We start from the raw sequence: 17,150 nt of genomic DNA, 5'->3' as shown, positions 1-17,150 counted from the left end.
AGGACTAGGCGGAGTACACTGAAACATGCTTTCATAATGTTTCCATGTTTAAAAAACTGTACTATATAGAATGAAAGAAAAGAACAGAGGGTTGGAGCAAGGTGTATGTGAGAAACTGGAGTTAGTTTTCTGTTGTTACTGATAGACTCTACAAGAACTTGTATATTTCACTCTAGTCAGGATTTTTGCCTCACCAGGCTGCTCAGAATGTAACTTCCTCTGATTTCAGGAACATACATAATGGAACTAATGAATCAAATTACACAATTTGTCCTCTAACTGCCACACTCAAGCTGTGACTGACAGACACACAAAAATACATATTTACACACAAGCTCACACATTGAGACACAAACTGTCATACATACAGATGTTCACACATACATACACACTCTCTCCCTCTCTTTCTCTCTGTCTCTGTCTCTGTCTCTGTCTCTCTCTCTCTCTCTCTCTCTCTCTCTCTCTCTCACACACACACACACAAATATACATACTCAAGAACATGCTTGTTGAGGTCCAGCCTCAGCATGGGGAGGGTCCCATGAAAGGTAGGAATTGGAGCAGTGCTGATTCAGTAATGACTCAGAATCAGTAGTGACTGTAAGCTGTCCATTCAGATACTCTCTCTGTTCCCCGAGATTCTCATCATTCTTTCTTCTCATTTCTGCCAAGTCTTTACCTTTTTAAAATTACATCATGAAGACTCTTATCATTGTTAATAATTTTCAAAAAGTTCTTAATTTTGCATAAATTCTATGGGTGCCAGATCAATAGTTTCAACTCCTGAATCCTTGGAACAAGTCTAAGCACTAAGCCATAACACATTTCCTTATCAGTTTTTCACAGCCTGTTCTTTAGGGTGGCTGCACATAGCTATTGTGGTTTCCTGGCACAACAGACAGCAGTCTTCAGTAATCATTTCCACGTAGAAACAGAAAGATGACAGACTATTAAAGGTAAAATAATTCCTTACAAAGTTTTAAAATTTATATAAATAAACCAGTTAGCTTTCCCTAATATCTCTCCAAGCATTAAAATTTTCCATTGTTCAAGTAGACAGGAGAAGAAAGTACTAGCTTTTCATATACTTACACATCTCTTAATTCCCTAATCTTTGTTTTAGCATGTCCATAGCTTCATGATGTCTCCTTCTAATACCATTTTTTCTCCATCATATATAAGTCTTTCTCCTATAAAATAAGCCCATGTATCACTTGTATTTTATAGATTCCTTTTTTTCTATTCATGCCCTTTTTCTTGAGACCACTTTAACTCTCTATTCTTGATGTCTCCAAGTTTATCCAGGCTAATTAATGCAGCAGTCATTGAACTGGAAGATACACGTATCTCCTCAAGTTTCCAAATTCAATGCTAAGTGTGGCAATGCATTCTTTCTACTAAAACCATGCAAGGTTTTATGTTCTTTGTGGTGATGTTGTCTAGATCCTCTCCCATTGCTCTAAGGATTCCAAAGGACTGTTTCTCATCTTCCACATCCTCATCATGACTCCCATTCCTCATTCCTGAGCTCCACATCTGTTTTATCTATTATGGCATGATTGCTTCTAAGTAATGAGGGAGTATATTCCCCAGAAAGAAAGACTGAAAGTAAAGTGTTAAAGACAACAGATAAGCTTCAGGGCAACTGCAACCTTCTGCAAACATGAGGATCATGGGGATCAATTCCCTGGTAACGTTCCATGGGCAGAACTGTGTCAAACCTCCCCTTATGCAACCAAGTTGGACTTGTAACACACTCACTTCATACTCACAAACTCTCATTCTCACATCTACACTCACACATCCACACATGAAATAATTATAAATAAATAAATAAATAAATATTTTATAAGCATTTGATTATTTTTTGGAATGCCTCTCCTTTCTGCCTGGCTGTTTTTTTGATTTATTTTAGGCCTTTCTTTTGTATTGTTTACATTTCCATATTGATATGAATTATTTTGGAAGTCAGGTGTTACACGTGAATATTAGGTCACATTCCTGAACCATACATACAGGGTTCATGCACCTTAAATTTTAATAATTAATTGTCTATCAGGATACAAATTGTTATGGTTTGGGTTTAAGCTTTTGTGATTCTTTTATTCTGTGTCATACCTCCATGTACAACAAATAACTTTTAGGATGCCCATTTTGTACAATATGTGCCAGGAATAAGTTTCTTAAGGAATTCCATTACAAAGCCCCTTGGTGTCATATAATTGTCAAAATATCTAAAATATGAGTTTGTAATACAAGTTTAATAATTGCATGTTCACACATTCACAGGTCAATACCTTTAAAGAAAATAAATCTTCTAGAAGCTGCATTTATCTGTCATTGCTTACCGTATTAGTAATATTGAAAGAGGAGTAATATATTTGTGATTTAAGACAGAAAATTTTTCATTTTACCATTTAGTTGCAGGTATAACACTCAAACATGAATCAAGGAATCAATGTCCTTGGGGAGTCAAAATGAAAAAGGGTGTACAAATTCTGAAATACTTTACAACTGATTGCTCAGGTTGTTAGTTCTCTGGGATGATAGTAACAACAATAAACAGTGTGGATAACACAGGAGAGCTCTCTTATCTTATACCGAGGTAGACTTACTGGCAAAATTTGCAGCTGAGCTAAGTACCCTATTGAATGAAATGGGAATAGTAAAGAAACCAAAATAGCTGTTCTGTAGGTGAAAAGGGGAATGTTTATTCCAAATTGACAAGTCTGTCTCTTTGGAAAGCAGAGAGTTACAAGGGGGTACACGATAAACATTTAAGGGAACAGGTGCCTGGGGAGAGGGGAACCTGTGAACTGGGCTGGATGGTTTTCAAATATATAATAGGTCCTTGTCAGTAGGTATTAAAAGGCACCACAACAATATGTTAATAAATGAGCTTTAGACCCCTTTTGCAAGAGATATTGGGAATGATTCCTTTTAGTAGGGAGGGACTATATTCCCAAAATTCCAGAGGAAATACTGGCCTTTGTCCAAATACCAGATTTAGTGAAAAGGCATTTCTTGTGACCAGAAACCTATGTACCTTTTCCTTCCCTGCTTTGTCCCTACTGTTTGGAAACAATCTTTGATGAACATGGGTGAACAATTGCAAAGCAGAATATTCACATCATTCTTTTTTTTTTTCATTGAGTATCTTCTTCATTTACATTGCTAGTGGTAAAATCTTTCCCAATTTCTCACTCCCAAAAGGCCCCCTCCCCAAAGATTCCCAAACCATCCTCCCATCCCCTTCCCCTCTACCCGACACACTCCCACCTTCCCTCATCCCCCCATCTGTTTCCCTTTGTTGGGGCCTCTATTGAGCCTTTACCTCACCAAAGACCACTCCTCCCACTGATGCCCAACAAGGCATTCCTCTGCCACATTTTTGGCTGGAACCATGTGTACCCCTTGGTTGATGGTTCAGTCCCTGGGAGTCTTGGGGTGTCTGGGTGCCCGAAGTCATTGTTCTTCCTACGGAGCTGTAAACCCCTTCAGGTCCTCCAGACCACCCTCAAGATCCTCTGTTGGGGACCCCAAGCCCAGTCCAATAGTTGGTTGCTAGTTTCTGCCTCTGTATTTGTAGTGCTCTGGCAGGGCCCCTCTGGAGACAGCCATGGCATGCTCCTTTTGATACATGCTTCTTGTCGTAGTGCTGGGGTTTGGTGACTGTTTATAGGATGAATTCCCAGATAGGGCACTCTCTGGGTGGCCTTTGCTTCAGACTCTGCTCCACACATTGCCTCCCTCATTGCTCCTGTGAGTATTATGTTCCTTTTCTCAGAGGAACCATAGCACCCTCACTTAAGTCCCCTTCTTCTTGAGCTTCCTGTGTTGGGAGAATTGTAAATTGTTTATTTTGAGCTTTTGGACTAGCATCCACTTAGTCGTGAGTACATACCATGTGCGTTCTTTTGTGACTGGGTTACCTCGCTCAGGATGACACTTTCTAGTTTCATCCATTTGCCTAAGAATTTCATGAATTCATGTTTTAATAGCCAAATAGTTCTCTGCTGTGTATATATACCACAGTTTCTGTATCTATTCCTCTCTTGAGGGACATCTGGGTTCTTTCAAGCTTCTGGCTATATAAATAAGGCAGCTATGAACATAGTGGAGCATGTGTCTTTTTTACAGGTAGGAGCACCTTCTGGGTATATGACCAGGTGTGGTATAGCTGGGACCACAGATAGTACTATGTCTAATTTTCTGAGGAATCGCCAAACTGATTTCCAGAGTGGTTTTACCAGCTTGCAATCCCACCAGCAATGAAGAGGTGTTCCTCTTTCCCCACATCCTCTCCACCTTCTGTTGTCCCCTAAGTTTTTCATCTTAGCCATTCTGACTGGTGTAAGGTGGAATCTCAATGTTGTTTTGATTTGCATTTCCCTGATAACTAAGGATGCTGAACATTTCTTTAGGTGCTTTACAGCCATTTGAGTTTCCTTAGTTGAGAATTCCCTGTTTAGCTCTGTACCCCATTTTTTAATAGGGTTATTTGATTCTCTGGAGTCTAACTTCTTGAGTTCTTTGTATACATTGGAAACGCAACCTTTTGCTATCTCCCTGAGTTCAAATATCCATCTGATATAAGAATAGGGGTCTCACTGTTTCACTGGGACCTCATCTGACCAGAGGCTTCTGCAATGATATTTATAGCATATAAAAGAAACTACATTTTGTGTTACTCAGATTTATCATATTAGCATTATTTCTTAAGGGGAAATATTTATCACCCTGCTCAAAGCTCAAGTCCAATTAAATCAAGAACCTCAATGTAAAACCAGATATACTGAATCTAATAAAAGAGAAAGTTGTAAATAATCTCAAATGCATTGGCAGAGAAGAAATTTGTTGGCTCTAAGATCAACAACTGACAAAAGGTACCTCATGAAACTGAAATGGTTCTATAAAGCAAAGGACACTGTAAATAGTATCAAATGGCAACATATAGAATGGTGAAAAGAGCCCTTATCTAATAGAGGTATAATATACAAAATATATAAAGAACTCAAGAAGTTATACTCAAAAAAAAAAAACCCAACCAAACAATTAATGTAGTACAGAACTAAACAGAATCCTTAACACAAGAATCTTGAATGGTCAAAAAGAATGTAAAAAACTATTCAACATCCTTAATCATCAGGGAAATGCAAATCTAAATGACCCTAAAATTCTACCTTACACCAATCAGAATGGCCAAAATCAAAAACTCAAGTGACAGGATAGGCTGGTGAGGATGTGGAGAAAGAGGAACACTCCTCCATTGCTGGAGGGATTGCAAATTGATATAGCCACTGTGGAAAGCAATCTTCTGGTTCTTGAGAAAATTGCAAACCATTCTATCTAAAGACCCAGGTATACCGCTGTTGTGCATGTATCCAAAAGATGTTCTACCATACCACACAGACACATGCTCCACTATATTTATAGCAGCCTTATTTGTAATACCCAGAAGCTCAGAAAACTCCTGATGTCCCTCAACTGAAGAATGGATACAAAAAACATGGTTCATTTACACAATGGAATACTATTCAGCTATTAAAAATGAAGACATCATGAATTTTTCAGACAAATGGATGGTATCATCATGGGCATGATAACCCAGACCCAAAAAGGACATGAATAGCGTGTACTCACTGATAGGTGGATATTAGCCCAAAAGTACAGAATGCCCATGATACATCTTGCAGAGCATATGAAATTTAACAAGAAGTAACGCCCAAGTGAGGATGTTTCAATCCCACTTAGAAGGGGGAACAAAATAATTATGAGAGACTTACAGAGGTAGAAACCTGGATGGAATAGGGGAATGGGAGGGAAGATGGGAGGCAGGATAAGGTAGGGGGCAGAGACAGCAGAGAAGCCTCGATGGCAAGGAGAACAAATGTAAATATACAGCTGCAGGGGGATGGGGGCAGATGGAACCTCTAGATAGTCCCAGAGATTTGCAATGTGAGAGGCTACCAGGAGGCAGCTAAAATGCCCAACAGTTCAGAGCTGGAACCTAAAGGGATCACTTCCAGTAGGTAGACTGGGCCCTCAGTGTAGGAATTGTCATGCCCCACCAATCTTCAAAATTTTTGACCCAGAATTGTCCCTGTTTAAAGAAAATGAAGCTACAAAAACACAACAGAGACTGAAGGAAAGGCCATCCAATGATTGGCCTAAATGAGGATCCATGCCATGGGCAGGCACCAAATCTTCACACTATTATTGATGCTATGTTGTGCTTTCAAACAGGAGACTAGCATGGTTATCCTTTGAGTGATCTACCAGAGGCTGACTGAGACAGATGCAGATATTTACATTCAACCATTGGACTGAGACCAGGGAAGAATTAGAGGAAGGACTGACGAAGCTGAAGGGGATGGAAACCCCATAGGAAGACCAACAGTATCAACTAATTCAGAACTTTCCCAGATCCCAGAGATCAAGCCACCAACCAAAAGCATACATAGCCCCCAAAACATAAGTAGCAGAGGAGTGTCTTGCAAGGTCTCAGGGAGGGAGGGTGCACCTAATCTTGTATAGACTTGATACTTAGGGAAGGAGAAGGATGGGTGTATGAGGTGGTGGGTGACCAGCTTATCAGAGATAAAAATTCAAAGGTGATGTTGGATGGCATGAAGATCTCTGAGAGGTGGAACTGGGAAAGGGGATAACATTTGGAATGAAAATAAATGAAATAATTTAAGAAAAAATAAAATTATATATAGATATGTACACACACACACACACACACACACACACACACACGGGGAACAGAGCTAAACAGAGAATTCTCAACTGAGGATATCGAATAACTGAGAAACATGTAAAAAATGTTTACCATTCTTAGTTATCAGGGAAATTCAAATCAAAACAACCATTGCTTCTACCTCACACCAATCAGAGATCAAAATCTCAGGTGACCACAAAAAAATAAAAAAAATAAATAAAAGATCAAAATCTCAGGTGACCACAGATGCTGTCAAGGGTATTGAGAAAGAAGAAAACTCCTCCAGTGCTGGTGGGATTGTAAGCTGGTACAACCACTCTGGAAATCAACCTACTGGTTCCTCAGAAAAGTGGACATAGTATTATTTGAGGACCCAGCTATACCACTCCTAGCCATATAGACAAATGATACTCCAACATATATCAAGGACATATGCTCCACTCTGTTTATTGCAGTCTTATTTATAATATCCAGAAGCTGTACATTACCTGGATGTCCTTCAACAGAGGAATGAATACAGAAAATATGGAGAACTACTCAGTTTTTTAAAACAAGGGCTTCATGAAATTCACAGGGAAATGGATGGATCTTGAAAATATCATCCTGAGTAAGGTAGCTCAGTCACAAAAGTCCACACATGGTATGGACTCACTGATTAGAGGATATTAGCCATTCCATATACAATCACCAAACCCAGCCAGTACTGTGGATGCCGGGAAGTGCTTGCTGACAGGAGCCTGATATGGCTGTCTTCTGAAAGGCTCAGCCAGAGCCTGACAAATACAGAGGCAGATGCTTGCAGTCAACCATTGGACTGAGCAATGGGTCCCTAATGGACGAGTTGGTGATGAGACTGAGGGAACTGAGGTGGTTTGCAGCCCCATGGAGGGAACGACTGTGTCAACCAGCCAGACCCACTCGGAGTCCCAGGGCCTGGACCCCAACCAAAGAGTACACATGAAGGAACCCATGGCTCTGGCCACATATGTATCAGAGAATGGCCTTGTTGGCATCAGTGGGAGGAGAATCCCTTGTAGCCCCACTGTAGGGGAATTCCAGTGTGGGAAGACAGGATTCGGTGGGGGTTGGGTGGGGAAGCACCCTTATAGAGGCAGGGGAAGGGGGAATAGGATAGGGAGGTTCCAAATGGAGACCTGGATAGGGGAAAGCATTTGAAATATAAATAAAGAAAATGTCCAATTAAAACACCAAAAAAGAAAGAAAGAAATTAAGTAAGGAAGAGAGAGAGAGAGAGAGAGAGAGAGAGAGAGAGAGAGAGAGAATAAAGACAAAGCATCAATGGAACCAGATTGAAGGCAAAGATTTCAATCCACGTGGTCATGGGCACCTGATTATTAAATTTTTTAAAGAAGCAAGAAATATACCCTAAGAAATGATAGCATCTTCAAAAAATGGTGCTGGCTGAAATGTGTATTTACATGTAGAGGAATTTAAATGAATCCATATTTAGCATCTTATGTATAACTTCCAAGTGGATGAAAGACCTTAACCAAATCAGATACACTAAACCTGGTAAAAGAAAATGTTGGGAAATAACTTGATATTGTGACAGAAGAGTAGTTTCTTAACAGAGCACTGTTAATGTTGGTGCTAAAGCCAACATTACTAAATAGAACAAAGTAGTAGCCTAAAGAATGAGAATTTTTTTTACCAACTCCATATTTGATAGGGAGCACATACAAAAAATATAAGAAGACCTGCAAAAATTACATGTCTAAAGCTAATAACTAAATCTAAAAAAATCAGGTAAATAACTAAATAGAGTTATCAATACAAGAAACTCAATAATCTATGAGACACTTAAATAAATGCCCAAATTCTTCACCTTTAGGATAACGCAAATACATTTTTTTTTTTTAAAGATTTGGTCTTACTCCAGTAAGCAAGGCAATGGCCAATGACACAAGTGGTAGCTCATATTTGTGGGGATTTGAAATAAATATGAATGGCAGTGTTTCTATAGTGACTATGTAAATCCATATAGTTCCTCAGAAGTTGAGAATTTATCTGTGCTAAGATCCATCTATACCACTCTTGGACTTACACCCAAAATATGCCTCATTTTATAACCAGGGCAATTGTTCAACCATGTCTTTTAAAGTCTAGTCATAATATTAAGAAATTTAAAATGACCTGCAATCGAGATATCCCTCAACCAAAGAATGGATAAGGAAAATGTGGTACATTAACAGGATGGAGTATTACTTTTCTATTTACAGATTTAAGAACATGGAATTTGAAGACAAATGGATAAGACTACAGAAAAAATAATTCTGAAGGATGTAAATCAGACCGGGAAAGATAGATACATATGTTCTTAGTTATATGTGGTTATGAGCTCTTAAACACATGATAGTCAAACTCTTAAATCAATAGAAGTTATATATACAGTGGAAAGGTCTAAAGGGACACGTGGATCTCCCTAAACAGGATTAGAATACATTTTGTTAGTGAAATCAGGGAGATGGTTACCAAAATATGAATATCAGATGTGGAAGGGGAAGGGAGAGAAAGTTGTGGAAGAAAGTGAAATGAGAGAAAGTAATAATTGGGAAACTATTGAGGGAGGAAGATCAGTTGGTACTTCCTTTTGAACTTGTACCCTTTTAGAAAAAACATTTGGACAGAAGAGGAAAAGAATGTGTGTGAATTGTGAAGATTGTACCCTTTTAGTGATTTCTACTACTGCCTGGTACTTAGTCACAAAATAGTTACATTGTCAGATGTAGAAGTAAGTAATATGTATGCTGTTGTGCATTTTCCTTAGGGGCAGAAGAGGATGCTGCAATTTAGTAAACAGACAATTAACAACTATACAAAGCCCAAAATTTCAATCCTAACTTACCACATATCCTTTGAGACTATCTCTGGGGAAATATTAGGCTTTATTGATCTACTCATTTTTATTCTGGCCATCTGAGCACCAAGTCTACTAGCGTTTTCACTTAGAAATGGCGTCATCCCCAATAAACTTATTTTAATGATGTTAGGCAAATGTGGGTTTTGTATATGGAACATTTCTGAAGAAATAAATCTAAACCAATGCCCAGGCATGTGATGTAGTACAGAACTGTAATTCTAGATTTCTGTGGGTTAAGATGCACGGCATGTTCTCATACACCTGGGATATAAAGAATGAATCTGTCTTGTAAAAGCTAAATCCAACTGGCAAATATATTCTCAAAAAAGTTGTATGGTTTTCTCCTTTAATTTAATTTTAAATGATTCATTTATTTTATTTATATGAGTTCACTGTAGTGGTCTTGAGCTGTACACTGTAGGAATGAATCAGAAGCTGGAATAAATCTTGAGTACAGAATGACACCTTCTTGGTGAAGCAAACCAGAAGAGAGCATCAGATCCCATTACTGATGGTTGTGAGCCACCATTTGATTGCTTGGAATTGACCTCAGGACTCTTGAAGATCAATCCATACTCTTAACCGCTTAGTCATCTCCCCAGGCTTCTTTAATTTCTTAATTAACAACCACCTTTAATGTATGGCAATATTAAAAAACACGCCAATGCTGAGTCATAATCTCCACTGCAACATTTGAAGCTTCTGTGGTTAGAGTGTCTGAAAATATTTCACTTACTGTGTGTTGCCTTTTATATAATGGTTCATATTATAAGCTCATAGGTAAAAATACTAAATTAAATCCACTCATATTTGAATATCTTTTGGTTTACTTTATCAAGAAGATGTCATATTTTACTCAAGATTTATTCCAGCTTCTGCTTCATTCCTACAGTTTCTGAGCATGGGGTATCTCAATATTTTCTCTTCCTTTTTTGACATGAATCTCTGGGAAATGACAGCATATTGGCCATCTTCCCACACCTATACCACACACACAATACACACACACACACATGCACACACATACATAGAATTCTCAATTAGTCCTAGTATTATGGAAGGTTGTGCACTAATCTGAGTGAGCAAGAAATCCATGTATTTACTATCAGAGTAGCATTATAAGTTCCATCAAAAGTTTCTTTCTTGACCACGATAAAATTCTCCATGTGGAAAAGTGGTGGGACATTTATAAAGGTTTTAGAGCAATTTCACAGTTCTCCATTCCTTATGTCTGTTGGACACTACTCTAACTCAGGCTGTGATTCCTCATTACATATGGAGGTGAAATGAGGTGACTGAAATCCACCTTAATGATTTTGGCACACATGCCATTGTGGTAAAGGATCAAGATTTAGACTATTCATGGAAATAAGCAATGCTTATTGGTATACAACACACACACACTCACACTCACACACACACACAAGTAATTAATATGTGTAATGTTACCACAGATGATCACAGTTAGTGACCCAGGCATTAAATTGGGAAAATGTCCATAACTTTTATAATAAAAGTTCATGATACTGATGATTGGAAATTGTTTATAAATTAATGCAAAAATTTAAATATTTCAAACATTAGTAAAAATATTAGTGTTAAATGTGTATTCAGTTTACACAATATCCTCTAAAATACAAAATATCATGCACATGAGAAAGTGCTAAAGAATCTTATTCAAGACAAATGGAATTCAGTGGACACTGAGCAGATTAATCAAGTTTTTTATTACTTTTTTACTGTCTGTGTAACTGTAGATTACACAAAATTGCTTCCACTGCCATGATCAGACCCAGAATAATATATATTTTCATCTGCATCCTGAATATTCTGGATTACCAGGTATATAGCAAGTGCAGGTCCAGAGCCTGAGAATCTATTAGAATCCTGTTTCCCTTACACACAGCATTTCCAGTAGGGCCCACTCACAAAAAAGGAAATGAAACAAAACAAAAGCAAAAATCACAAAAACAAACAAACAAAAGCAAAAAACAAAAACAAACAAGCAAACAAAATCCCAAACTTGAACAGTTGGACAGTCTTCTTTGAGATTTGCTGGTACCAGTCCACATATATTTCATGTAGCCACTGCTCAGTGAGGCACTTCTCAGTTTCCAAGAGAAGATGCTGATGGTCGCTGAGTTAACTCTGACTAAGAAAGAGACCGTGGAAACATGGATATAAGATAAAGTCTGGTAAGGGAGAAAGTGAATAATTGCTAGATGGAAATATGGGATGATGGAGGTTGGGGCTAGGAATAGAGGTCATTCTGGAGATCCTGGTATTTCCCAATGCCTAACCTTTGAAGAGAATGGGGATGATGAGGAAAAGAGTCAAGGCCATGGTGCAGATTATTGCTGCTGTCTGTAGTTTCACTGATCCTGAGATCACAAACCTCTTATTGCTTTAGTTTCTGGTTGGCCAGGACATAAAATCCTATGCAAATATGCCCATTTCTCTAATTGGTGTCTCATGAAAGTTCAGGGGTCATAGAGAAAACTCATTCATACTTGTTTTCTGTCTGCCTTCCCCTTGTGGGAAGACTCAAAATCCATTTGTGGAGTTTATTTAACTTGTTGCTGCTGCTGCAACTGAGTGGGCTGTTACAGCCAGGAATGCAGGGAACACCCGAGAGTAAAATCACTTGGGACTCAGTGCATCAGGGTCCCACATGCCTCCAGGAGCTTGGCAGCACCACAGCACTCTGTGTCAGGAGAAATCCAGTCACCCAGGGGTGCTGAGGCAGGCTCACAGGCACCAAGGAGTGATAAGCATCAGCCAGAGATAGCAGGACCAACTAACATCAGAGAAAAACAGATGGCAAAAGGCAAATGTAGGAACGTTACTAACAGAAATCAAGGCAACATGGCATCATCTGAACCCAATTCTCCTAAAATAGCAAGTCGTGGATTCCCAACACACCAGAAAAGCAAGATTTGGATTTAAAATCACAGCTCATGATACTGATGGAGGGCTTCAAGAAGGACATAAATAACTCCCTTAAAAAATACAGGAGAATTCAAGTAAACAGGCAGAAGCCCTTAAAGAACGACAGGAAAACACAACAAAGCAGGTGAAGGAACTGAACAAAACCATCCATAGAAAGTATTGACACAACAGAAAAACTGCAAAATGCAAAAAGCTCCTGATCCAAAACACCCAGGAAATTCAGGACAAAATAAGAAGACCAAACCTAAGCATTATAGGTATAGAAGAGAGAGAAGGTTTCCAAATTAAAGGGCCAGTAAATGTCTTCAACAAAATTATAGAAGAAAACTCCTGGAACCTAAAGAAAGAGATGACCATGAACATACAAGAAGCCTACAGAACTCCAAACAGTTTGGACCAGAAAAGAAATTACTCCCATCACATAATAATTAAAACATTAAGTGCACTAAACAAAGAAAGAATATAAAAAGCAATAAGGGAGAAAGTTCAAGTAACATATAAACATGGACCTACAGAATTACACCAGACTTCTTACAAGAGACTGTGAAAACCTAAAGATCATGGGCAGATGTCATATGAACCATAAGGGAACACAATTGCCAACCCAGGCTACTATAACCAGCAAAACTCTCAATCACCATAGATGGAGAAACCAAGGTATTCTAGGACAAAAACAAATTTACACAGTATCTTTCCATAAATCCAGCCCTTCAAAGGATAATGAGTGGAAAACACCAACAAAAGGAGGGAAACTACATCCTAGAAAAAGCAAGAAATTAATATTTTTTAACAAACCCAAAAGATGATCACATAAACATAAAAATTACATCAAAAATAACAGGAAGCAATGATCACTATGAATTAATATCTCTTAACATCAATGGACTCAATTCCTCAAAAAAAAAGTCATAGACTAACAGACTGGATACATAAACAGCACAAAGTATTTTGCTGCATACAGGACATGCATATTAGTGGAAAATACAAACACTACCTCAGAGTAAAAGGCTGAAAAACAATTTTCCAAACAAATGTTTCCAGGACAAAAGCTGGAGTAGCCATTCTAATATCCAATAAAATAGACTTTTAACCAAAAGTCATCAAAAAAGACAGGGAAGGATACTTTATACTCATCAAAGGAAAAATCTAACAAGAAGATATCTCAATTCCAAACATCTATACTCCAAACACAGGAGCACTCACATTCCTAAAATAATCTTCACTAAAACTTAAAGCACACATTGCATCACAGACAATAATTGTGGGTAACTTCAACACACTACTCTCCTCAATGGACAGATCAGGGAAACACAAACTAAACAGAGACACGGTGAAACTAACAGAAGTTATGTATCAAATGGGTTTAACAGATATCTATAGAGCATTTCATCTTAAATGAAAAGAATATACCTTCTTCTCAGAAACTGATGGTACCTTTCCCAAAATTGATGATATAATTGGACACAAAAAAGACCTCAGCATATATAAGATTGAACTAATCCCATGCCTCCTTTCAGATCACTATGGAGTAAGGGTGGTCTTCAATAGCAACAAAAACAGCAGAAATCCCACATACACATGGAAACTGAACAATGCTCTACTCAATGATACCTTGGTCAAGGAAGAAATCAAAGACTTTTTAGAATTTAACGGAAATGAAGGCACAACATATCCAAATTTATGGGACACAGTGAAAGCAGTCCTAAGAGGAAAACCCATAACTCTGAGTGCCTCCAAAAAGAAGCTGGAGAGAGCACACACTAGCAGTACACCTCAAAGTTTTAGAACAGAAAGAAGCTAATACACCGAAGAGAAGTAGAAGACAGGAAATTATCAAACTCAGGACTGAAATCAACCATGTAGAAATAGAAAGAACTATAAAAAGAATCAACAAAACCAGGAGCTGGTTGTTTGAGAAAATCAGCAAAATAGATAAATCCTTAGCCAGAGTAAAGAGGGCACAGAGTCAGTATCCAAATTAACAAAATCAGAAATGAAAAGGGAGAAACTAAGAAAATTCAAAAAATCATCAGATCCAAGCACAAAATCCTATACTCAGCACAACTGAAAAGTCTGGATAAAATAGACAGTTTTCTATACAGATACTAACGACCAAAGTTAAATCAGGATATGATAGACCACCTAAACAGTCCCATACCCCTAAGGAAATAGAAGCTGTCATTGAAAGTCTCCTAGCCAAAAAAAAAAAAAAAAAAAAAAAAGCACAGGACTAGATGGAATGCCGAATGCTATCAGACCTTCAAAGAAGACCTAACACCAATACTCTTCAAACTATTCTACAAAATAGAAACAATAGGAAAACCACCCAACTCGATTCATAAATCCACAATTACACTGATACCAAAACCACCCAAAGATACAGCAAAGATAGATAATTATAGACCAATTTCCCTTATGAATATCAATGCAAAAATATTCAATAAAATTCTTGTCAACTGAATCCAAGAGCACATCAAAATGATCACTCATCATGATCAAGTAGACTTCATGACAGGGAATGAGGGATGGTTCAATATCCAGAAACCCATCAATGTATTCTACAACATAAACAATCCCAAAGGAAAAAAAAAACACATGGTCATTTAATTAGATGTTGACAAAACATTTGACAAAATTCAGTATCCTTTCATGATAAAAGTCTTGTTTTCTTTTTTGAATTCCTGTATCTTCTGTTTTAGGCTCTGTTTCTACAATTTAAAATTTTTATTATCTTGTAATTTTGATATTGTAACATTTAAATTATTTTGATTTACTAACTTTAGTAAATTATCTTCCAGGCTTTGCTTCTAAATTTCATTTCTATTTTGATGGTTTGTATATGCATGGGCTAAGTTGGAACATGATTAGGAGATGTGGCCTTGTTGGAGTAGGTGTGTTGTTGTGAGTACGGCCTTTAATACCCTTGTCCGGCTTTCCTGCTAGCCAGTCTTTTCCTAGAAGGCTTTTGATTGAAGATGCCAAATTCTGAGCTTCTCCTGTGTCATGACTGCTTGGATACTTCCATGATCCTGCCTTGTTGACAATGCACTGAACCTCTTAAACTGTAAGCTAGTCCCACCTAAATGTTATTCTTTTAAGAGTTGTTTTTGTCATGGTGTCTGTTCATATTATTAAAACCCCAACTAATACAGAAGTTGGCACCAGTACTGGGGTATTCCTCTGATAGGCCTGACAATGCTTTTGTTTGGAAGAATGTGAATTTGGGGAGTTTGGGTTTTGCAAGTGGTAGAAGGCTTTAAGTGGGGCTTTATGGACTAGCCTAGTAGGGATATGGAAGACTATTGCTGAGGATAATTTGAACTGTGGAAGCCTGGCTTTAGAAGTTTCAGAGAAGAACTATAATATGTGGATGAGAGACTGTTCTTGTAATATTTTAGTGAAGAATGTGGCTGCTTTTTGCCCTTATATAAAAAGTCTATCAAAAGCTAAGGTAAAGATATTTATATTAATTACACTGACAAAGAAGTCTCAAAAAAAAAAAACCCAACAGAGACATAGCTCTCTGATTAAATCTCATGAAGAGAGTTTTGCACAATTGTTGCAACCTTAGAAAGTAGAAATATTAAACATATTCTTCAAGTATTAAAGGGGCACCAGGAAGTGAAATAGAATTGAATCTTCTGTTCAAAGATATTAAATTGAATTAAGGTTATAGTGACCTTGGAGCAAGATCTGACCCAGCTATGTTTAGGTTCAAGCATGGTAGTACAAGATTTTAATCTGAGGTGGCAAAGCCAAGCATATCTCCGAGTTCAAGGGAAGACTAGAACAGAGCAAGTTCTAGTGTAGAAAAACTTAAATGGAGGCTTGGTTGACCACACTCTTAATCTCAGTGTCTTGGAGCCAGACATACAGAATTTTGAGTTCAAAGTCAGGCTACAGAGCAAGTTCAAGACAGCCAAGCTTAGGCAGTAAAGGAATTGCAAAATTGAAAGCTGGTGATAATATAATATAAGAAATGGGCATGCTCCAGCCCCAGCAAGTAGCAGAACTCAACAGCTTTGCATGTGGGTCTGGCTTTAGAGTCAAGACTAGAAGGGACTACTGGAACAATTACTGCTGCTGAGCTGGAGCTAATAAGTTATCAGTGATAAATAAGAGACCAGCATCACTGTGGTGAAATCTGGGAAGTGTTTTCTGATAACACAAAGAAGCTGTGCTCCAGAGGTATTCAAGGTTTTACCTTATGCTTCAGCTGAACTTGGTAATGTGTAAGAATCATTCAGATGGTGCTGGTTTTGAAAGTATAAAGTGGTAATGGAGAGATCTAGGTGTATTGTCCTGAACTGTCAGGTTGAAGCCTGTCATGGAGTCAGCCTGTCTCAGTCCTCTTATTCCTCTCTTAAGTAATGGGCCATTTCAAATCCTCAAGATGTCTCTATGGCCCCATATTCTTGTAGAATCAATTCAACTGCAGAAGTCTGTTCTTTAACAAACCTAACTAAAACATTGATTATACAGAGACCATGAGTTAAAGCTAACATCAGTAGGTTAAGAGGCCTGGCAGGGTAGAGACAAGGGGCGTCAGTCAAGGAGATGAGTTAAAGAGGCACTCATACCAACCCTGAGACTCTT

General features: G+C 38.0%; 1 gene segment (V, D, J or C); it reads right to left on the bottom strand.

The window, feature by feature from the left end:
- Positions 1–17,150, bottom strand: part of LOC127665858 (Ig lambda-1 chain V region S43-like) — a 440,110-nt gene that overhangs the window by 158,117 nt on the left and 264,843 nt on the right.

Source organism: Apodemus sylvaticus, chromosome 15, assembly GCF_947179515.1.
Source record: "Apodemus sylvaticus chromosome 15, mApoSyl1.1, whole genome shotgun sequence".
Lineage (NCBI taxonomy): Eukaryota > Metazoa > Chordata > Mammalia > Rodentia > Muridae > Apodemus > Apodemus sylvaticus.
Note: the sequence above shows the minus strand (reverse complement) of the source record. Positions and strands in the feature narration are given on the sequence as shown.